Source organism: Phodopus roborovskii, unplaced genomic scaffold, assembly GCF_943737965.1.
Source record: "Phodopus roborovskii unplaced genomic scaffold, PHOROB, whole genome shotgun sequence".
Lineage (NCBI taxonomy): Eukaryota > Metazoa > Chordata > Mammalia > Rodentia > Cricetidae > Phodopus > Phodopus roborovskii.
The window spans coordinates 13,078,054-13,098,768 of record NW_026126571.1 but is presented as its reverse complement, the minus strand read 5'-3'; the positions used below and the strand labels follow the sequence as shown (position 1 = coordinate 13,098,768).

Here is a 20,715-nt window from a genome sequence, read left to right as displayed (position 1 = left end):
GAGTTTGGTCAGTTCGTGCATCTTTGCGGAGGTCCCAGATGAGCCTTCCTGACATGCCCCCCCCCCCGCCCCGCCGTGATAGGGATCTGACTGTGTCCCGTGTGCCCCCCATCCGTCTTGTGTTAGGAGCTCTTAGTCGCTGGACTGTAATGCATGGGAGAGAGAGGCAGCAGGGAGCGAGTGTGTGTGTGTGTGTGTGTGTGTGTGTGTGTGTGTGTGTGTGTGTGTGTGTTGCACGCTGGCGCGCAGCAGGAGAGAGGGCGCGAGGCTGGAAGGGGGAGCGGCGGGCAGAGGAAGGCGGGGCGGCGGGCAGCAGCGGGCGGGCTGGGAGGGGCAGAGGCTCAAGCTTCTGCAGCGACACTCGGAGCCAGCTCGCACTCCTTGCCCGGAGCCTCGGGAGAGCAGAGCTCAGCCAGCCGCCTACGAGCTGCCCCCTCTGTCGCCGGTGTGCCGGGCTCTGCCTCAGCAGCCCGCGCCGGTGCTTAGCGAGCCCGCCGGTCCGCGGCCCCAGCTCCGCGGGCGGGTTCAGCATCCTCCCGCCACCCGGCGCCCGCATCAGCTCGCGCTGCCCCGCGACCTCCGGCCGGGCGCCACTGCCTACGCCACTCGCTGCAACTTCTGCAGCGGCCGGCCTTCTGCCCGGCTTAGAAGTTTGCAGCTCCAGCCACAAAGTTGGCACACTTGGACAATCGAATTTTGCCTAGAGTGCAGGTCTCCTCAGCTCGTGGATCCTGGTGCTTGCCATCTTGGTGGGATCCCGGGACCTGGACTTTCCCTGAACAACACACCCTCGGGGAGAAATAAATCAAAAAAAAACTTCCCTTTTCCCTCTAGGAAGAACGAGCGAGTTCTTTAAGGTAAGGAGCAAGGGTGAAGCAATCCTCTCTTCCCCGACGTCTTCGCGCGCCGGTGCAGATCTTGTCCGACCGCGTTTGCACCCACGCGCTGGTTCAGGGTCCCGGTTGAGGCGCGTTCTAACCCTGGGAAGGACGAGATGAGAAGCGCCTGGGCACGGTCATAGCTATCTCTCCCTGGGCTTGTCTGACGGGTCTATGGCTTGGACGCCCTGAGCGGCGGTAGGTGGGCAGACATTGCGCTAGGGATGGGGAGCGGGACACGCGGCATCGGGCTGCAGCGGGTCCCCGGAACCGCTGGCTTTATCCTAGTCTGCCTGGACACTGACTTTAGCCTGCTTAGGGTGGGCTTTTCTTTTCCTCCCCAGGTAGGAGGACCTCTCCCCGACTCTAGTTCTGCGGGTCTGGGTGTTGCAGGGGCGCGGGGGGGGGGCGGGTGGCCCGCATGGGTCTGCGAAGATTGCTGGACTCGCGGCGGGGAGCGTGAAGGCGGGCTCCCGGCAGACGGGGATGGCGCGGCAGTGGTCGTGATCTTCGGGGACTCGCCCAGGGACCCCGCGCTCTCTCATTTGTCCCCTGCCACCGAGGCCGGCCTCCTTAGAGAAACTTCTCTAAGCTGGGTGGTCTGGGTCCTGCGCATACTCGCCGCAACAGAGCAGAGCAGCTTCGGAGGTCCGGACGCCCTCCCGCCGCAGCGGCCACCCTGTGTGGCGACCTCCTCAGTCTGTGTACCCGCCGGGGAGCAGCCTGCTTTCAGACCCACTCTGCTCCCCCAGAGCACTTCTGGAACTGCTGGATTTGGGGTGCCTTTTCATTTTTGTCTTTTCTGCTTCTGCCCCACTCTTCCCCCCTTCCCCTTCCCAGGCTGAAGTGTGAGAGTTACCGAAATAGGTCCCTCCGGTAGCACCAGGGAGGCGACGTCCTCTGTGGCCTGAGCGCTTCTAAGCCAGTTCACCCCAATCCTCTACAGGTCCTTGGCCCTTTAGGGTTCTGCTCTGGGGACAGTTAGCTCACAGATACCAAGATCTGGGGTGAAAGTATGAGCCTTAGAAAAGTCTCTGGCTTTGATTTTTTTTTTTTTTTTTTTTTTTTTTTTTTTTTTAAGGAAACAGTTCTTTTAAATATCTTGCGGTGGCGATTTGTTCACTGCTTGTCTTTGGATCCATTAAGTCCCAGGGAATGAATGGCCTGTTTACTTGCCATGAGCTGCAGGTTTCCAACACTATACTTTCTCATTCTCTACCCCTCCTTCTACTTGCTTAATGGCCCCCTTTTCACGGTTTCGGAGAAGAGGATCTCCCTTCTTCCCCTACTCCTCCCATCGGGTCCCTTCGTGCCTGTGAGAACTAGGGGAGTAATCAGTGGGAATAAACAGGACCCCCACGCCATTCCCCGCCTGCCTTCTTCAAGCAAGTAAAACCCTTCCTGGGCTCACAGAAGTCTCAGAGATAAAACAGATGAAACATCCCTCCCTCCCGGGGGAGCTGTTGCTGAGGACTAGATGCATTTGAATTGTTTTATTATCCCGAAATAGTGATGGATGGGCGCAAAAGACAATGCGCATTTGGGAACAGAGTATGCTGGGGGAGGTCGGTATTTATTATTAAAAATTAAGAGTGCTAATAAGGCCATCGCCCTAGCTGAAGTCTGCCTTTACACCCAGTTGGTTTTATGTTAGTCTCTTATTACAGTGGTTTCCGAAAGGGCCAACACCACAACTCCCCACATTCATTCCACATATGGGATTAATCAACTGTCAAAAAAGATACTGTCATCGTACCAGTTTTAACTCGTGAACTTGTAGAAGGCTGCAACCCTATGAAATGTCATTTTCATCACTGCCTTTTCACAGTTTAAAAGACCTGGCAACATAATTAATCATGGTCCCAATTCCCATTTTCAATCTAAACCTATATTCAGGGTTATATTAGAATAGCCCATCACTCATTCTCTAAAAGTGACTCTTGTGAAACTCCATCCCAATTTGGGGGACGGTGGAACAACTGGGAACGCCGGGCCCCCAAAGTTATAGAGATTAGTACTGCTTCAAATTTCCATCAAAAACTCCTCTTCCGGGGCTGCAGAGACAGAAGACTGGCTCAGCAGTAAAGAAAGAGCTTTTGGTGCTATGCAGTTCTGTTCCCGAACCCACTGCAATAAACTCAACTCCCTGCAAGTCCAGGGCACCTGGACTTACCTACATGTAAGTGCCCATATGTGCACGCAAGTGTGTGTATGTGCGCGCGCGCACACACACACACACACACACACACACACACACACACACACTAAACAAAACCTTGAAACTCCTCTTTTTTCTTTATAGGGAGCCATTACCCATTCCTTCTCTGCACAGCTTTATAAATGAGTGTCCTTAATCTTCACCACACACGTGGAACCTAACAGACTGCAGCTTTGTCTGTATTCCTATTTTCATTTTTTTTATGCCAGAGCCTTTTCCTCATTAAACTTTTTTTTATGTCAAAGACTCAGGCTCATGGCAGCAACACTTTTTAAATTGGTAGCTATCATAAAAAAGTGCTAGAACTCTGGAATGGGCCTAAATTGCTATGAATTATATGTGGTTTAAGTTATGCATTTATTTCAGTAGAAATGAAAACACCTTTTAATCACCAGCTTTTATCTCTGTAGATGTAACAAAAGTGTAATTTCAAACCATTCTTGTACGAACAAGAGAAGCCCCACCCTTGGTTTGTTTTGTCCTGTGTCTGAGCATCCATGTGCTAAGGTATGACTCTTAGAGAAAAAAAAAATAAGAAAACAAACAAACAAACAAAAAAAAAACCCTCACACCACAACTTTGTTATATGGTATAGGGGAATGCAACATGCCAGGGGTCCAAAACAGGTTGGTCTTTGTGTAATATAGAGATTTTTTTCATTAACATTATGAACTTGGCCCTTTTGACTTTAGGTTTTCTTACATGGGATTATGAAACAGACTTTGCCTGTGGTGGCAAAAAACACTTAGTTTAAAACTCTACCGAATTATTTGAACTGAAGGAAAGATATCCGGTATTGACTTCTTAGCAGTTCTAGTTTGCCTACGCAGAGGTCAGAATGCTCTGTTTTACAGCTGACTATGTTACATCCTGCCTCCACCCAGTGCTTCGACTAGAATGCAAGCTTTTCAAGTTAATACAGGGAGAGATTGGCAGTGGTTATCAGAAAACATGAATTGTATGTGAATTCCACAGATTCTATTATGGTGTCTTGTCCTTGGTTTCTCTGGGATGAGGTGGCTGACACTTTCCCATAAGTATTTTTTTTTTCCTGATTTCTCGCCGTGTCTTGTTTGAGAACTGTAAATTCACAGAAGCACCCAGTTAAGGAAGCAACCCTACGAATCACTAGGAAGAACATAAGAGGCACAGTCTTTGTGCTGGTTCAAATGCAAGCACAAACAACACAAGTCATTCCATCAGCTCATGATTCTTGAAATAGTTTCTCTGATGTGATCTCTAAGCATTTACTTTGGAATGATTTCTTCTGAAAAATATAATGCATCCATCCCCTGTCGGCCCATTCCCTTGCTTGTAGACACAGTACAGTTGAGTTGTTAAAAAAGTTAACAACACAAAACATTTGCTTTAAAACTGATTTTAAAGCACAACTCTGCTAGGATTTAAATCTCTGCCACCCACAACCACTCTGTGTTAAAGCTAGAGACAGCACAGTGACTAAGAGCACTTGCTGCTCTTACAGGGGACCTGAGTTCAGTTTTCAGAATTTACCTAGTGCTTTACAACAGTCTATAATTCCAGGTCAAGGAAATCCAATGCCTTCTTTTGACGTCTGGGGGTAGGAAGCATGTATGTGGTGCGCATACATATACATATGCATAGACAAAACAATGCACATGAAGTAAAATAAATACATCTTTTAAACATACTATGCATTTTATGCTCTGTAGTTTGGAAGTTTCCACTTCTTATATATTAGGAGTTGATACAAAATAATAAAATGACAAGGTGTATAGAGTCAAGCTTCTTTGTTGATTTCCATCTTGGATGAAAAGTAAATAAAGGAAATATAGTAGTTTGCTGTGTCAATAATAGTCCATAGGCCATAATTGCAGAGTGGGAGGCACATTTCAGATTATTTCTGAGATGTCACCTGGCACCTGCCCAGGGCTGCTCAAAGAGCTCTGTTGTAAGCTGCTTATCTCTTAGATCCTGAATCTAGAGAGGGCAAAACCAGGCCTTCCCTCTTCCTTTGCAGTCCAATGAGAAACTGCAAAGCCCAACTCCACGAATTTCACTTTCAGAACCATTTATAAAACATAAAAATTATATAGGTAATATAAATGTCCCAAGTAAAACAATTCTTGTTTTGCATTTTAAAATTTAATAGTAGAGCATTTGATGGGTATGTAGTTAGGGGCGGCTTAGCTCCGTGGACTCATCCCTTTGAGATGAAGAAACAGGTCTGACCACAGAGTGGCTGAACACTGGGCCCTGATACAGTGTCCTTGTTGGCAAGGACCTCATTGAGGGAGATTCCATCCAGACTTCATTTAAAGTCCCCGGTTCTCAGCACTATGTACCAAGAGCACAGAGAGCCGCAAGATTAAATCCTGTTACTCTTTCAATCTTTTGGAAATAGACTTTATTCAGTCGGTAAATACTTTGAGGCTTTCAAGTGCCATTTTTTTTCATTTCAAATTTGAATGACACATATTTGATATTTTATATATTTTTCTGAAGCATATTAGTATCCCTTGTATACTCTATTGAAGACAGAGTATGCAGTCCCCAAAGCAGTAAAACAATATAGTTAACTTATCAAACATCTGCTTTGAGTCTTCTTTTGAAATAATTTTGCTGTACTTATTTTGGTTGTGAGAATGGAGAAAGGTTGTTTTTTGTTGTTTTTGTTTTTGTGTTTTTGAAAGAATGGATCCTATAGAGTGTGGAAGGCCTTCGAAACATGATTACACGGGTTTGGAAGTCAATTCATTTGAGTGGAGCTCTTGGACACTGCCTTTGCAGCATGGAGACTTTTGAACATAGCCAACATACACATCTGGGGTTCAGTGCTGGGAACACAACATCGGTGACAGGCTGAAGTGCAGAGACAATTGTGCCAGTTACTCTAAGGAACCCAGGTGAATGTTCTCTTCCAGCTGCCATGCCTGACACCCTATAGTTTAAATGTGCAGTAAAATATGTAGATAGTATTTAAATGCATATCTCATCTACAACTAGAAGTCATCATTTCTGCACCCACCCCCAAGTCAGTGGCCTTATGTACAAAGATGGAGATGAACTAAAACAATATAAGATTGATGTTTTCTTTTTGTCTGTTTAGTTTAGTTTTTTGTTTGTTTTTGAGACAGGGTCTCACTATGTTGCCCTGGCTGTGTTAGAACTACCTCCATAGGCCAGGCTGTTCTACAAACTCACAGAGATCTACCTGCCTCAGTCTTCTGAGTGATGGGATTACCAGCCTGGCTGAGATTTTCTTTTTATAAAATGAACAGTAATATCTGAACTCATAGTTAGAACACGCTGTATGTAGAGTGTTATTATATCTTGTTTTAAGAAGGAACATGTCTATTTTTTAAAATTATAACATGGTTAATTATGAAGAAAGCCAGTAAACACAAAGAGTGATATTGAGGTAATTGTCACAGGTATTCAAGTGTTTTGCTATTTATCAGCAGCAGCTATGTCTGAGAAGGAGTGCTAACTTGAAACGACATATTTATTTAGAATTGGCTAGTCTCTCCAACATAGATGCTGCAAGTGTCCAGGGACTGCAGAAAGTGAATAGTTACAGTTTATAGAACATTGTGGTAAAACACAATCCGCAGCCAGTTTATACATCCTGAGATGGCGATGATGACTCTCTTGAGTTGAGCTCATATACCCTCGAACCATATAGGCACAGCCAAGTAGAACATTGCACATTTTATTTCAGGAACAAAATGTTCTTCATATTATCACACAAGTAAATCCACACAATATAAATGTGTATGATCCATCTTGATGCTAAAATGCATTAAAAAAAACACAGTAAGTGTAGTTTCACGTCTATAGATGAAACGTTGTATGCGTGCATGACTTCACATAGCTTTAAATGCTGTGTCCTTGTCATTTAGTACATACATTCACCAGAATTCATTATCAAAAGCTTTATATTTGGATAGATTCTGACATTTGTAGACCAAGCGATTGAAGAGACATTTATTGCCACAGTAGTGGCAAAGATCAGGGCCATGAGTGTTGACTCCCCGGCTGGTACCTGGTTTCGTTTTTATCCAGTTGCTTCCTTGGTGATTGTTCAAAGTTCAAAGTGACTTGTGGGAATAGCCTCTGAAAACTTAATTGTACAGAGAAACGAAGCTGCTTCTTAAATGGAAGATAAAGACCAACAGCAACTGTGTTGGCATCAGGATTGTATTGTAATAAATGAGCTAAGATGTGGTGACGTGACAGAAGGTTCCCTATCCAGCTTTACAAAGGAGGGATTGACAGGAAGAAGACTTTATATTAATTTAAAAATGATCTTATTTTTCAGTGTCCTCTAAAAATGCAACAATGCACCAGCAGTAACAGTAAAATTATATAGGCTAGGATCTTAAAGAGATAGATAAAGCCAAACATAAAGGAAACCAACTTAATATAGGATATGTATACACACATACATATATACATACATGTCCTGAAGCTTTTCCTTCTTTCCATCCTGTTTTCCTTTCTTCCTTCATTCTTTCCTTCCTTTCCTTTTTTGAGCAAACAATCTTCCCTTTAGTTTCCTTTTATAACAACCCTGTCTCTTGAGTTTTAGCAAAAGTTATAGCTAGGGCCAGCTTCATAGGTCACACATACAAATACAATGGCCTCATGCTTGGTTGATGCCCTCAGGAAATTAAAAAATGCATCTGATCACAGTTTTTCTTCCCTAATCTCTTCCTTGATCCTTCCCACCTCTCCACCCATCAACTCTCTGTCTTTAGGACACAAACAGGCAAATAAAAAATAAACCAGAACAATTAAGCAAAACAAGTAATCAAACAGATAAAAGCAAATAAAAGCATGCACATACATACATACACGTACTCCATGAAAACCCAAAATTGAAAACCATACTTTGTAAGTAAAAATGTATATTAGCAATAAGTAAAAAGAATCCCCCCCAAAGCATTATGAGACAAAACATCTTCAAAAATACTATTTATTTCCTTTTGTGTTGTCCATTTACTGCTGGGCATGGGGCCAGCTCTTAAGTGTAGTTTGTATACCAAGTGAGACCCCACTGGAAAAGCTATTTTATTTTCTGTTTGTTTGTTTGTTTTGTTTGGGAGCAGTTGTCAAGTGCAGACAGCTTTGATTAGGGATAAGAGCTTGTGTCCACGTTCCCTGTATTTCTGGAATGCCATCTGTCTTAGACCTGTGAATGTCCTGTGCATGATGCCACAGTCTCTGAGTTCCTATGTGTGTCAGTCCTCTTAGGACTGGAAGGCAGTGTCCGTGGTGTCTTCCATCCCAATTGGCTGTCACAATCTTTTTTTCTCCTCTCTGACAGAATTCCCTGAGCCCCGAGTGTTGAGTGAGGAGTTTTATGTCTTCTATGTATTTTCATTTTATACTTGCCTTACAAATTCATCTTTGTAGGTTTCTTTGGTGTGAATTTGAGACAAAATGTTCTGATGCCCAGAATTAGATAGGACAAATTATCTGAAGGATAAGGTTCAGTGAATATTTGCACTAAAGTACGGGGAAATATATAAATGCTCTTTTACACCACCGATGCAGAGGTTTCCGGAGTCTGTAAAACCCACTGACTTTGCAGCCAACTTTATAAAGCAGATGTCATTGCAAAGGCATAAGTGCCTCATCATGATGAGAAAATAAAATGGCAAAGATTTATTTAAATTTGATTTTATATGTGAAGAAAGAAACCTTGTGAACACTTATTCATGCACAAAAGAAGGAAAACACTCAGCATGCCAGGTAACCACTCCAGAGGCTCTGACCTGTCTAAGTGAATGCAAGAGGCAGGTTCGGGAATTGTAACCAGCCCGGTCCACAAGCCACCCTTGAAACAGAGCAGGACACGTTTGAGATGCACAGTTGTTTCTACTGTAGTTAGTGATGATAAGCGCTGTATTGTAAGTCACACCGTATGTAATACAGCACATATGCAATACAATGTTCTAGATTTGCAAGCTAACACGTAGGCAGAAAACTACAAAATGAGAGTGAAATGAAATAACTGAAGATGAAAAGGTGCTCCCAAATAAACTTGTCATTACTGTGGAGAATAATTGTAGCTGTTTACATAGGCGTTTATAATTCCAGTTATCAACAAATAGCATGCCACTACAATGTGAAAACTCCAGTATTCTAAAAGTTTAAAATCGCTTTCTACTTTTTATGCATACTGTGCTGCATTTTGAGCCTTTCCTTGAAAATCTGGCTTTCTACAAAGTTGTCAGGTATTAACTGATACTAAAGTTGTTTCTGTGTTTTGAATTTTAAACACAGATGCCAATGTTTGCATCCATTAACATTATTATTATTCTAGATAAGCCCTGGTTATTTACAAAGTGCTTTCACGTCCCTTGATATCCAAAGTATCTCCCTGCTAATGAGAAACCTAAGGCATTATCTCAATGAAGGCACCTAAACTCACAAGACCTTTTAAAATATAGCACCAATTCCTTGGCTCAAAAAAAAATATTTTTAAAAATTCTTTAAAATATGACTTGAAATTAGTGACCAGCTTAATTTGAATATATTAAAACTTCCATTCCCCCCCCTTGGGACCTGGGTTTTAATCCTTGGGTCCCACATGATGAAATGAGAGAATAAACTCTGGCAGATGTTTCCTGACTTACACATGTGTTAGAGACATGTGTGCAGTCTCACACACAAATAAATAAAAGTAAAACGTTTAGAGAATGTATTCCTGGTTTAGTCTGCAAGACCATAGCTATGTGCTGCCTACTAAATGTTTTTAGTTGGCTTAAGGAATAATTTACTAAGTATTTTAAGGGAAAATCTTCAACTTTTTACGTTTAATGCATTCTTTAGTTTGAAAGTAAAAATGGTCCCGAAAGGCACAGAGGTTACAGGATAAATAGTATTGGTCCATATATTTCTATATAGAAAGATGGCCTATTTTTTTTGGAAAGGAAATCACTGAGAGTAAAATGGGGCACCCACTTCCAAACACGTGCATGCTGACATAATCTCCAGCATCTTCTACCCAGCCAGTCTTCATACATGATGCTCCATCGTCGAAGGCAAAGCAGGCTTCAATCATTGTTAATCCACTTGTGATTTTGAAATGGCTTCTTGCAGATGGCTCTAGCCTCTATTCTCATCTCCTCAGTCTGAATGACCAGCTTTGAAAATCTCTGGCTGCAAGATAAACTTTTTTTTTTTTTGTCAGTTCTGTTTTTTAAGTATCTATGTGCATTTACATGTATGTATTTATTTATAATTGACAAAGATATTCAAATACTTGAAAATTTATCAGAGGGTGAAGGCATAAGATTATAAAATGAGGTTTTGCTTGTTTGTTTTATAAGTAGAAAATAATAAGAAAGTTTGGGATTGCAAAAGTGAGTTGGACATTTACTTGAGACCTAACCTATAATACTGAAGCATTAAATTGTGTGTAGTAACTGTTTCACTGGAAAACAAAAATCCAAATGCTTGCAAGTTAATTGTGTTTAATAGTTCAGCGGTTATTTTATTCTGTTAACTCTGATGTTCTTGAGTGGTAAAGACTAAAGGTAGTTGAATTCTATGAAAAAAAAATTATTTCTAAAAACATGGATGAAATTGTACATTTCAGCAGAACAGTGAGAGCTGTTGTAGACATATACAAAACAAAAACAGCAACAAAACTTCGGGTATTCTAAAAGTGGAAGGACCTTAATAACACAATAAAACCGTTTGCTCAGACTTTCAAAGCAACAACAATCACATATCAGTTTTTATGCCCTTTTTCCATTTGATAGGGTCCATCTTGTTAGTGATTGTTGAATGCTCAGGCTAGAAGTTTTACTAGCCTTTCCTATAGTATTTTCCTTTGAAAACTACAAAGCAGAAAGTGCCTGTCTAATGGTATATGTTACTGCTTTGGGGAGACGAAGGAAACATAATTTTGAGTCTGAACTCTTACATGGAATTAGTACTTGTGTTTTGTCATCTCTGTATTTGTACACTTAGCTCATATTGCTTCATCACCATTTGTTTTAAACTCATCATTAATTGTGACTGTTAGGTCTGTTTGTATCTTTGGCCTTTTCAAAGTGTCATTTTCTTTAATTGTCTCCTAATTGAGAAATAACAATGCAGAACATCCCAGAAACTGATCCCTGGGGTTGTAATCTCATCATGTACATCTTAAGCCCTGTCCTAGAACATGTTTGTGAGAAGTCTGAGCCACTGACTTCTGATCCATTGTAAGTCAGTGGTATGTAGTGAATCCTATGGACACCCTCAGAGATCCTGGTGGATAGAGGCTACAGAAAGAACACTAAGAGTTTGCTGTTCTGTCATTATAAAAACAAAACAAAACTACAACGACAAAACAAAAAGCCAAGTTCTTCCCCTCCTCCCTGGTGTTCTATCCTCTCTGCCTTGGAAAGAAATAAGCAGACAGAGGAGGGTAAGTGGGATGGAGAATGGAGCGGAGCAGTGGGGGCATTGGCAAGAGGGAGCAAAGACTAAACCTGAAAAGACCATGTAGAAATAGAGTCTACTGTAGACGCTTCCTACAAAGTATACATATAAGAAGAGTTTAAATGGAGTGGTCCTATTTGAGAGGCTAATGCCTCTCCCAGAGGCTATCAAATAAGAAGCCCACTACTAGGTATAAGTTCCCACCCTTCAAGTTGTTAGCCAGTCAGCAGACCGTCAAAAACAATACTCTTGCTTATCTTCCTGAACTTGATAGTAAGACCCTATTGTTGGAGACACCATATACTTAAGTCATAGCACAGAAAAATGTAGGTGCTATTGACCTGGGAGCGTTATCTCTACTGGCTGGCTTTTCATAGTGCTGGAAAGGGTTACTAGGCAAGCAAATTTATCAGTGGTCTTCCTTAAGCGTCACCTATGCAAGCTACAATAATGAGTGGCCTGGCAAGGTGTGCCTATTGATGCAATAGTGAGTGTCACAAACATTACAGTAGTAACCAACCACTTTCCAGTTGGGTTTAAGGCCTATTGCAGAAAATGGATCCCATGAACATACTCTTAACGGGACCGAGAACCTGTACCTAGATAGGCCATAAACCCTAGAAAAGAACTTACTACCATTAGCTATGTGGACATAATATTAAGCTATACACTAAATATGTATCTTTATACCTATACGTTAGCGCAGCTCCCAACTTTCATCACAGATGTTTCTTTTTATAGTCTATGGCAATTGATACAAAGGCTCCCGCTTGGTCAAAATGCAGTGAATAACAGAGACTGTGAAATGCTCTCTCCCTAAATGGAACATGTGTATCACTTGCTCTACCTGCAAGGATTGGGGGACATCACAGAACAGAGGGCAAACATTTGTAAGAGCCTGGGATAACACAGGGGCTCTGTGAAAACAGTGTTTTCTGGTCATGATAGGAATGCTTCATGATACAAACCCACACCAGCTCTGACTGAAAACACGAGACCTCCACATGATCAAGCCCACCAAAATCCCAGCATCAGTGGGGGAGGGACTCATGCACCCCCATCCGAAGAGCAATTGGCAATTGATAGTGGCTGGGGAAGGGAAAATCAGTCCCCAGCTGCCTCATCAGGACCTACACCTCCATGATCAAACATGGACTCTGAGGCTCAGAGCACAGCCGTGCTCTGCTCACAGCCATAATGGCACAGGGATATTCCGCCAGAAGAAGGAAACCCAAGTCCCACTCTGGAGCTTGGCTAAGAGAGGCCACTGCTGTGCCATTTTCCGCTACTGGGAAATCAGAATGAACATGTGTCTAGAGCCCAGAGTGAACTGAGAGGCTATAGCCTCTCACATGCCAGAAAGTTCCCGGGTTTTTCTGAGAGAAAACAGTCTAGATTATTTTGGTCTTTGATATTAGCATTTCAGAAGCAGATAGCAAATATTTATTCCGTGACCTTTATGTGCAAGCAAATGAAAAGTAACCATTTAAGGGTGTAAAGAGGGGGAGAAACAAATTTCTGCTCATAAACATGTGTGTTGTGAGCCTCATGAAGAGCATTGCTATAGGGACAAAAATACTTATAAAATCCTTACAATTCTAATGAGGTGAAAAATTAAAGAAGAAACAAACTGGTTTCAACAAAAAACTGTGGTTTTGCCCTGTTTCTGTAGCACCTCCCTGGGGGTTGGGGAGGGAATTCACAATAGGCACCTAATAAGCACAAGCTGGCTTACTGACATTGAACACAGGGGATTCGAACATAAACCATGTAGGTAAATAGCATCTTGCCACCATCCTAAGAGTCTCCCTGGAGTCTATAGAGCACGGTTTGGGAACCTCACACCAGAAGGTTGGACAGCATTCTTGCATGGTTGCAATAGCTCTGACATTTTAAACAACTCCTTTAAGCAGAACGGCCTTGCTGGTACATCTTGATGTTACTGCATCATGATGTTACCTGTTTTCTTTCCGTCATTGGGATGAGCTGGGAGGTTCCTCTGCCTTATCTTTTTACTCTCACTTTAGCTCCAGCCTATTATTGTTCACCTGACATGAGCTACAACCTGTTTTCCTGGCCCTGTGATCTACTGTAGCAGTATGAAAACATTTCCTCCAAGATTGAAACATTCTATCAAGGAGCAAAGCTCCTTAAGCATGAAGTTAAATAATCAAAACAGCTTCAGGAAGTCCCTGAAATTGAGCAGATTCAGTAGGCTCCTCCCTGCCCAAGTAAGCAATAAAAGCTGATAGTCCCTCTATGTTGAAGGAAGCTGAGTTGCAAAGATTCTCAGAAAAACTAAATTTCATAGGAGACTCAGAGCAGACCAGCTGCCTGGAAGAAGAAACCAGCTGTGCTGCATGGAATAGGGTGAGACCAGCTAAGGCCCCTGGAAAGGACATTAACCTGAGGAGCTGCCCGCAGGCTGTGCCATGTGCTCCAGGTTCCCAGTTTCGCTGTCTATCATTCATGCTGGGGTGGCCTTTGATGATGTAGATATCCTTGATTCATTTCATATTCACCCATACTCCTGAAAGTAAACCCAATAAAACTTATTGGTTCACCAAGTTGGACTTTAGTGATATCCATACTTAGGTCTCTCTGGGGTAAATAAATATGTGTGTGTAGTGTTTCCCCAGGATAAGTTTTGCTGCACAACAACTACAGCAAATCCCTCTTGGCTAGTAGTTGCAGTTATCATATAGATAGACAGATTTCCAGGTATGATGCCTGAGAGACCACCAACTGTTCTGCCCTCTGCATCTTCCCCAGAGTCTGCTCTGTTCAAAGTCCCTTCTGATTCCAGTACACCTAGTCCAAATGGCTTCCACTTCATTCTAGCCTTTATTAACCCTGCTTAGATGTTGTTCTTCACATCTGCCCTCTCTGACTTCAGAGCCCAGAAGACCCTCCTTCCCTGTCTTCTCTAGACTCATTGGTGGTTGCATTTTCTGTGTGGGGCACACTTTTTATGTTGTTCTTTACTTGTTCTTTGGCACTCTTATGACAGTGCAGGCCTGGCAGGTGCAAGCACTTCACAAATCTTGTCCATTGCTGAATCAGGGTCCCTCAGCCAGATGTTAGCACAGCCTCTGTACCCAAGCAGTGCTTGGCCAGCTGCCCATTGAGCTCTGTGGTTGCACCACGCTCGCCGTTCTAAAGCAACAGCTTCTTCTTGTTGGTGGGCCTTGGTTTTAATTACATCCCTAGGAGCTGCATTAGAAAAGCTTTCTTTGATCAAAGCATTATGGAAGATGCAGCCCATGTGTTTAGCAGACACAGCTGGAGAGTCCCCAAAGCAGTTTTCAGAGCCAGGTTTCTCATACAAACGGGAGGATCTTTGAACTTGAATAACTAGATACCTTGTTTTGTGGGTTAGTGTGAAGACAGCGAATGCTCATGGTCTTTTGAGGAAGTGACACATTACCTGAGGTTGACAGAAAGTGGTGAAGAGTTAAGGCTGTTGTTTATGGATGAGGAGAGAGAAGAGCCCACAAGGTTTTGTAGAATCTTCTTTTCTCCTATAGTTTTCTCTGTTATCCTAAATTTTATTGTACTCACTCACAAACAAGACCAGTGCATCTCAGTGTAGAGGGTCCAGTGAGTAGCAAACGAGGTTGAACAGGACCAGTGCATCTCAGTGCAGAGGGTCCAGACTAGCCCGTGAGCTCTAACAGGACCAGTGCATCTCAGTACAGAGTTCAATGACTAGCCCATGAGGCCACACTATCTAATAAAGCTTAGTAATACATCATAGAATTCTACATCATAGAATAGCACACTGAGGGGTTAAACAGTCAAAGGTGGGAAATGAGGGGTCCCTTTGTATGCTTTTTCGTAGAGTCGACTTATGTGACATGTGGTGGATTTTAATTTTTTTTCTAGCTATCTGTTAAGACCCAGCTTAGGAAGAGATGTTTTTCAAGTCCATTTCTTCATAACTTCTGTGTCTGTTTTTCTTTTCTGTCTCCAGCTCACTAGTAACACAGCTCCAGGCTTGTTAGTTCCATGGGTACTTTTAATAAATTCATGCACTGGAAATGTTTTGTGTCCTTCTACTTGACATTTATTTCACTAGGAGCAATTTGTGTGTGTGTGTGTGTGTGTGTGTGTGTGTGTGTACACATCAATTGCTTTCCCAGTTTGTCTCATCAGCCTTTCATATTTCTGGAAGGTCCCATTTTGCACTACAATTGAAATTAAGACTTTCACTTTTTAAGGTCACACATCTCACCACTCTACACCCTAGCTTTTGCTTCATTGCACAGAATTTTCATCACATAAAGAGAACGGTTTCCTTTTTTGTCCTACGCTCAAATACTTTATTCAACATAAGAATTAATTGGGCTGGAGAGATGGCTCAGTAAGTCAAAGTTGACCACCTACGTTGACCTGTGGAAGGGCAATGGAAGGACAGAACTGACTCCTGAAAATTTTCCTCTGACTCCCCTCCCAACATGCACACTGTGGCATGCACAAAATAAGATAAACAAGTAGATGTAAAACAATGAGAAAAGAATTAGTTTAAAAAGCTGCATCTAAGATAGGTAGTATCAATTCTGCCTAATTTGTATTCTCATATTTCTTATGTTTCTTCCAGGCATATTATATTTGATGTTTCACCCTGATCCTGTCTTTATCTCCTCTGTATTCTCTGTGATATATTCTGTAAAAAACTTATTTCAAATCTCCCTGCTATTCTCTATCCTCTCTCCAAGGCATCTTCACTCTGCCATCAACAGCTGCCAGAGCGTTCCGCTGCATTTTTTAACTAGATTGCGGTTTTGTTTTTGTTTGTTTTGTTTGTTTGTTGTTTGTTCTTTTGCTTTCATGGTCACCCTTTCCCTAAAATTGACCCCCTACACAGTGCAAAGTTATGGCTTAGATGGACAGATGGAATGGCAGGTAGACAGACAGATAGGAGATGATAGATACATAGATTGATAGATAGATAGATGATAGATAGATAGATGAGATAGATAGATGGTAGATAGACAGAGATAGATAGATAGATAGATAGATAGATAGATAGATAGATGGAGAGCACAGATTACCAGAGATCCTGCCATGCTTAAAAAGCCTTGTATCACATTCAGAATAGAATTCAAAGTCTCTGATCTGGTTGTAAAGTCCAGCGACCTCCACTTTGCCTCTTCATTTCCCCTTCTTCTGTGTTCCACTGATGGTCTTTTCTTTTGTCAACACCCCAAGCTGGTGCCACCTCAGGCCCTTTGCACCAGACATTTCTCTGCTAAGGGTGCCCTTTCCCCTGACCTTTGCTTCCCTCACTTTCTCTTTCTGTTAAATCTCAATGTAAATGTCATTTTCTCCGTGAAACACTGTACAGACACTCAGCCTGAAGTTGCTGTCACCGAGGGCTTTTTCACACAAGCCTATTCTAGTCTTCTGCAAAGCAACAGATGGTAGCCACTATTATTTTCTTGTTTATATTTGTATGCTATCTATCATTCTGCCTAAAATATGCACTTTATGGTATGTCCTCAAATGAATACTTGAGGTATGGCAAACAATCATTACAAAGACTTTGAATTTAAAAAAAAATGAGTGAAAATATTGATGCAATATGTCTTTAAAAGAAGTAGATTTTGTAGGATATTTTGTAATTGTTGTTGAGTCCCTCCATCACCCAACTCAGTTTGGTTACTAAGTTAGCAATTGGCAAGCCATTTATTAGTAATTTGGCTAATATTTTATTAGCCTTTTCATCTGATTTAATTTTTGGTAAGTTGACATATCAGCTAAAATAACTATACAGTCAAATTTGAGGGTGTGTGCAGACTGCAGAACACAGTCATTGGCAACTGAGACATTTGCTGTCTCCCCTTCTCTGCTGATATGTGCTGGAGCTAACTGCTGTTACATCTCTGCAGAGAATGAGATGTGCAGCAGTGGTCTGCCTTGGGAACATTGCACAGGAATCCACTTTCATTTTATTGCAGATCAACAGGAAAAAATGGCTCAGTTATCCAACAAAATAAAGAAAAGCAACCAAGCATTTTCCCCTCCCCTAGGGCTCTTTTCTCTCTAGGAATCATTAGCTGCCTAAAGATGGTGGGAATTCTACCAGCTATCTCAGTCAGTTGCAAATATCAGAGGACATTTTGATAGGGAAAAAGCATTCACTGTTTTGTCCCAGCTTTACTTTTTATTATCCTACACATTGCTTTTGCACTTTATCATGTCTTGTATTCACCCATCCTCTGCATTTCAAACCTTCTTTCCTTTGATGAACTAGATCTTGTTCCCCAGATCAAAGACTATAGCTATTTATGGTGCATTTATTTTGGCCATTTCTGTTGATCATTGTGCTTTTCTTGGCCTTAATAATAGTGAGAAGACAGAATTACTTCCTTTAAAACATGCTCTTCTTTAATTTAGTTCTGATTCTGGACACTTGGCCATTTAAAATTAGAACGCCCTTGACTTTGGCCCTGCCATGAACTGTGCACCAGGGGGAATCAGAGCAGATGGATGACAGAATGGAAATTTTATTTGAATCTTTGGCAGCTTTTAATTTTACATTGCATTTTCATATTAATTCAATTTCCCTTCAGAATGAAGTTGGCAGTCATTGAGGGAAGTGCTCGAGGAGGTTGAAATCACTGGTATGATGAGCTCTAAAGCCCTTCATAATTATGGTACTATGAAGTGACAGCAGATTCTATGAACACAAGGACATGTCTTTGCAAGGGAGTAGCATTCTCATCTGCTGAGAACGCACCATGGGACACATCAGGATCCTCCTGCTGCAGCCCCTTCCTCTTTACATAAGGAAATTCCGAACTACAAGGCACCTTTTTCTTCTTGAATCTTCAACCAAAGCAGGGGATATTTTTGGATTTTTGCAAACAATCAACTAACTTCAGTCAACTTTCTTCTTGTTTGAAAAGACAACAAAATTGAGCCACTTCTAGAAATTTAACTCTTATTGTTGCATTCCTGGCTTGAAGGGACTCTTGTATCCAAGGGACAAGTTTTGGCATTCTAGGATACTGTGCTGGCTGCCAGCAGGTTAGTGAAGATACAACGAACCTTCCTTAGACAAACACCACATTTTCCTTTACAGCTAAGTCAAGTGCTTAAATATATTTATCACATGTGCTTAGATGATGCAAATAAAAACAAATACCTTCAAGTTTAATAATAGAAGTTTAAAAGACTAAATATTTGCAGGAAAAGAAAATAACAGAAACCTTTGTGGCATACCATTCCTTGAAATTATCCTTACTCAATTATAATCATGCAGTTTCTACTCTCTGTAATTAAACATTAAATTTCATTTATTCCAGATGCATCTGCTTCAAGTCAGTCAGAGTAGTCATCCTTTTATGGGACTTGGGGGTCTCTGTAAATTTATTTCAAGTAGTATAAAGTGAATCTTGATGTGGTTATTTTAAAATTGTATCCTTTGTGTAGCATATTTATACCTATGAATTAGATCTTATGTTTTATAACATGGGATGGCGATCATCACCTGATGCCACGCTTTACAAATAAGTTCATAGGTTTCTTCGCAGATATTAAGAACCTTGATTACTGGTGATGGGAGGTTGAATGAGTTTGCATTGATTTTAGTAATACCACTGAAGAGAGCTATTGGTGGCTGTTTGGAAGAGTCTTCATGGTCTTCATGGCTGAAGAAGGTCGGTGTCTTCAATTTACATCATGCTGCCCTTTAGGGAGAAACTTTTGGTCAGGCGTTATCACAAGTCAGATAGTTTTCAATTATCAGACTTACGAATTACTCCCAATGATAAGATAACTAGCAGTAGGTCTGCTGGTTAGTTTTTAGCCACTTTGACACAAGCTGGAGTCACCTTGGAAGCAGGGAGCTCTGTGTCAGTAACCTGTAATTACAAGGACTTTGGGACATCCAGGCATCTATACTCTTCTCTCTTCCATCTCCACTGGAAGGTGGGTGCTACTTAAGAAAGGCTTTCACTAACAGGAACAGTGTCAGGGATTCATCAGCATCTCTATGTTCCAGGCACCAGAAATTTCCAGCCCAAACCGTGACAGTGACCTAAGTAAGGTATTTAGGATAGCAGCAGGAAGTTTTTCCTGGATTGTGAATAGTCCATACAGCCTTGCTGATCCACTTCCCTAGTGCAACGTATTTGCATTTCATTTGCATAAGTTTATAACGTAGATGTAGTGCCATCTTGGCGGTGTTTTACATCTGATTGAGCTACACTCTGGTGGAAAGGTAACAGTGTTTCTTCTTACACAGACACATTTCCCCACATCATCCACCAGGTGGCCTTGTTAGCAGTCATTCTGAACGTGAAATTCTGACTAGTGGGCTTGTAATTATTGTTGCTTTGGGGCTCGATTCGTTTTATTTGGGAGAAGAGAGGGATGCTGTTTTTGTTTCTTCGAGGCAAAGTTTTTGTTGTGGTTTGGGCTAACCATAACCCTCTTATGTAGCAGAGGATGACCTTGAACTCCTGATCCTGCCGCTTCTATCTGTTCCACTTGCCAGTGTTAGGGTTACCGGGAGGGAAGAAGTCACCATGCCTGGCCTGTCTAGTGTTACTGCATTCAAACTTTAAATCCAGATAAGCCACAGACATGGAGAGGTAACGAAGAAACATGAGGAGTCACAACATTAGAGGGCACTTTTGTAATTTTAGAAGTCTGTTCTTGGAGGCTGGCTTAGGGAGGCTTTCTCTAAATAGGAGTGCATTTCCAGTTGCTCATTTAAAGCGGCAAATTCCTCACATGTGCTATGAAATCAGGACTATTGGGAGGAAGGAAGGGGCCAGGAGGATGGGAGAAGAGAAGGGGGAGGCCTGGAATGATCACAAGAACTAATGATACCTAGGAGTCAAAACATGGAAACGAGGTCTATTATTCTGTAGTTCTGTAGGCTAATTTAAAAGTCTTTGAAGTAGCTAATTCTTAGAACGAATACTTTAGAGAGACACATGAGTTAAAGAAACTATAAAACTTTAAGACCCCCATTTAAACAATCTCTGAATAAATCTATTTTGATCAGTGAGTATAAAGATGAATGGAAAAAAATCTACATATTGTGCTTGCAAAGTAATGCTTAATTACTCTTGCTGCTTTCTCAAAACACACTTTGTTAAAAATAAACCTTCAGTATAATCTGTTAAAATGTTGAATGGTCATCCTGACAACCTAGTTCAATCACTAGAACAGAACTGGTTCAAA

At 41.7% G+C, this 20,715-nt stretch overlaps 1 protein-coding gene across 1 annotated transcript in view; it reads left to right on the top strand.

Moving 5' to 3' along the window:
- Positions 1 to 400: 400 nt before the first annotated feature.
- The window catches only part of Ndnf (neuron derived neurotrophic factor), a 33,711-nt gene continuing 13,396 nt past the window's right edge, over positions 401 to 20,715 (top strand). The window contains exon 1 of the mRNA XM_051203046.1: positions 401 to 857. The gene's annotated coding sequence lies outside the window, so the exon portion shown is untranslated. The remainder of the gene's footprint in view (positions 858 to 20,715) is intronic.